The following is a 4,108-nucleotide window of genomic DNA, read 5'->3' on the forward strand; positions in this document are numbered from 1 at the left end:
GTTTAGGTGGCAGTGCCTGAGTCTTAGCCTACCAAGAGCTACCTGTTCTCTCCGGGAAAGCATGGGAAGTTTAACTCGAGGTACCACATCCGGATGCACGGAGTGACAGAATCTTCCCTTCGTTCTGGAGTCCCACTGAAATTGCCATTTTTTCTCGATCTGGTCCTTGGCCAGACTAATAATTGCTGATGGTCCCAGGGGGACTTGGGTGACATTTTCCAGTTTAAGGGCGTGCTTAGCCTCGAGATCACAGGCCTCATTCTCCACCAATGCCGACATGAGCAGGGATCCAGCACAGGTCGACCACCAGACCCCTCCACTTTGCAATATTAAACAAATGCCAAACTTCCAGCACAAAGTCATTCCTACCACCATCCTGTAAAGATTCCAATGCCTTTAACGCGGAAATTGAATTAGAGAGGATAATCACACGGAGGGGATTAAATTCAATTATCCATTCTGGAGCCAGAACTATGGCAAACAGTTCAGTCAAGAAGACCGAGAGATGATTCGTTAGCCGAAATGCCCTGACCACCCTGAGATCAGGGATGCATATTGCAGCAGCTGTCCTTCCAAAAGAAGGTTCTTTGGGGCCATCTGTGTATACATGCAATGATCGACTCCAAATTGAATTGATAAACTCAATCGCCTGAACGCATGTGTCCGCAGGATTAGCCGTGTCCAATTTTCCCCAGAGATCCACATTATAGGTGAGGGAATTCAAGGGTCTTGGGGGCCCAAATATATATTGTTACGGTTGTGGAAATTCACAGAACACCATTCAGGTTTCCCAGAGATCAGTTATGTCGATAAGTGTGTGTTCAGATTAGATTTCCCCACCGATGTCGAAAGGGATTATTCGTGTAACTGGGCTGTGATCTTTGAGGTAGTATTATTCTTTTGCTATCTTTATTTTGGAACAACCGCATCTCAACAACCACAACCGCATCTCAACAACCACGCCATCCCCACCACAGCGCCAACCATGACATCTCCTCACCATCTCACCAACATCTCTACAAACACACAAACATCTCCTCACCACCTTCTCCAAAACGCCAACCACACCACGACTTCACGCCAACCACACCACTACTTCAACAACCACAACGACCTCCCCAACGAATAACATCTCCGCCAACCAACGCGATGGATCCTCGACAAACAAAAAAAGACAACAACTCCATCTTTCTCCCCCCCCCCACCCCCCGCGCGCGTGCCAGGAAGGAGGAGGGTGGATCCAACCTGGGTAAAGGGTCAAAGGTGAAGTAAGGGAGGGTGCTGATTTCAGGTGGAAAAAACCCACCGCGGCTCCATCCCTTAGGGGCGAAGCTCCGTGGCGATAAAAGGGCGCGTAGGAGACGCCGACGAGTGGAGTTGAGGTGGGAAGAGGAGACGCCGACCAGCAGTGGAGGAGAGGAGTCGCCAGCAGTTGAGTCTGGAGTCAGGAGCTGGTGGAGTCCAGTCGGGTGGTGACGAACCAACTAGGGTCTCCCAGCGAGTCACCACGAGGGTGGCAGGTAACCAGCCCGGTCTCACCGAGCTCCTTCGGTCTCCAAAGCTCCGCGAACATTAAAGGCCTACGGGTCCTGTTCTGCCCTTTCCTTTCCTGGGGTTTTCTTTGTATGACAGTTGTGGCGCCGTGTCCGCTAAGTAGAATTGTGCTTAAGTGATCGTGTACATGATAAATAGATACAGCTGTAGGTCTTTGTTTGCTCGTGTCTTGTCCCTACCCCCATACATTGCATACGTGCTTGTGTATATCTGCATTGCTTCATTGACTGCATACGTGACAAATAAATGTCCTTGTTTGAATGTTCACCTGCTCGTTGCATCCTCTTCCTCCATTGAGCTGCCGTATTGCGTTCGGGATATTAGCTGGCTTTTAAATAGCTGATAAAGTAATCGGATCCGACGGGGCTTGGCGATATACAACCGCTCGGCAAATCGCAAACGGCGCGAGCTGTGTACAACGACTCGTATCCGTACGGGTCCCGTTGAGGTGTAAATCCCCGGCATTTCTGTCTACGCGCATACTTAGGTAAACCGACAATTCGGCGATGAACCCTGTTGCGCGTGGACAGAAGAGTTGGCTGGTTAACGGTGTGGTTAAAAACACACCCGTAGCTGGATTTCGGCGTTGATCCGAAAGCTGCGACTCGGATTGCCCGTCCGGTGGGTGCGTGGCCGCAATTAGCTAAAAGCGGTCGTCTGCACGCAGAATGGGTGGGGAAACCACAACAATATTTTATGATGGGGGTTGACCAGAAGGGAATCCAACCCCATTTCCTTCGCAGTCGTTTTACATGCAAGGCCGAAAGGCGGGGAAGTGAGGTTCTCGTCAAGCCTTAGATATTCCCAGCAGTTTGCAAATAATGCTTCACCAGGATGGTTATCCCCGGATGAGGTGGTTCTCGCCCAATATTTCATTTTCAAAACTTCCCAACAGAGAGACAAGGGCATCTCGCCGGGTTCCACCAGAAGGGCAGACACAGGAGAGCTGGTAAAAGCCCCCAAACAAACACGGATGGCTTTACACTGGACAATCTCCAGTTTTTTTCCGATTGCTCATGGACATCTCCCCAATGACCAGGCCACCATAATCCAGATAACAACGAATAATAGCTTTATATAACAGGAGAAGACTATCACGTCCTGCTCCCAAGTCAGTACCAGAAAGACAACGTCATAGATTGATGCCTTGAGCACATTTACCAGTCAGCATCTCAACATGGAGAGTCCAGGTTAGTCCCTGATCAAAGATGACTCCTAAAAATGTCCACTTCACAAGATGGTTTGAGGGGAGGTGCCATTACAATCAATATCCTAATCTTCTCAAGGCTTAAAAATCCTCCCTTAACCCGTCTCCTCCCCCTTCATCAACACTCATCGAAGTGGATTTAGCAGGTGCAATCAATAAGGGAGCATAGCTTTCACCTGGATTCACCTGATCAGTCGATTTCATGGAAATCGCAGGTTTTCCTGATGTTTTGTACACTGAATGTAGATATGATGTCTTTTTCCGATTTCTCCATTATAAAGCAAGAAAATTTGCGATGAAAGCTCGAAATCTTCTTCTACCTCTTCTTCTTCTTCTTCTTCTTATTCTACCTCTTCTTCTTCTTCTTCCTCTACCTCTTCTTCTTCTTCTTCTTCTACCTCTTCTTCTTCTTCTTCTTCTACCTCTTCTTCTTATACCTCTTGTTCTTCTTCTTCTTCTACCTCTTCTTCTTCTTCTTCTTCTTCTACCTCTTCTTCTTCTTCTTCTTCCTCTTCTTCTTCTTCTTCTTATTCTACCTCTTCTTCTTCTTCTTCTACCTCTTCTTCTTCTTCTACCTCTTCTTCTTCTTCTACCTCTTCTTCTTCTTCTTCTACCTCTTCTTCTTCCTCTTCTTCTTCTTCTTCCTCTTCTTCTTCTTCTTCTACCTCTTCTTCTTCTTCTTCTTCTACCTCTTCTTCTTCTTCTTCTTCTTCCTCTTCTTCTTCTTCTACCTCTTCTTCTTCTTCTTCTTCTACCTCTTCTTCTTCTTCTTCTTCTTCTACCTCTTCTTCTTCTTCTTCTACCTCTTCTTCTTCTTCTTCTTCTACCTCTTCTTCTTCTTCTTCTACCTCTTCTTCTTCTTCTACCTCTTCTTCTTCTTCTACCTCTTCTTCTTCTTCTTCTACCTCTTCTTCTTCCTCTTCTTCTTCTTCTTCCTCTTCTTCTTCTTCTTCTACCTCTTCTTCTTCTTCTTCTTCTTCTTCTTCTTCTTCTACCTCTTCTTCTTCTTCTTCTTCTTCTTCTTCTTCTACCTCTTCTTCTTCTTCTTCTTCTACCTCTTCTTCTTCTTCCTCTTCTTCTTCTTCTTCTTCTATATCCTCTTCTTCTACATCTTATTCTTATTCCTCTTCTTCTTATCTTCTTCTTCTTCTCCTTCTTCTTTCTCTTCTTTTACTTCTTCTATTTCTTCATCTTCTTCTAATACCTCTTCTCTTCTTCTTCATCACATTAGCCATGACGTCATCCGGGAGTCGACCACCATACTCTTAACATACTGAGAATATACAATTACTAATTTCGGTGGAATCGGATACCACCGTGGGCGATAGACGTCATGCATTTGCATGG

The sequence above is a fragment of the Eptatretus burgeri genome, chromosome 5 (assembly GCF_056783735.1).
Source record: "Eptatretus burgeri isolate ZD-2024b chromosome 5, Ebu_testis_v1, whole genome shotgun sequence".
NCBI lineage: Eukaryota > Metazoa > Chordata > Myxini > Myxiniformes > Myxinidae > Eptatretus > Eptatretus burgeri.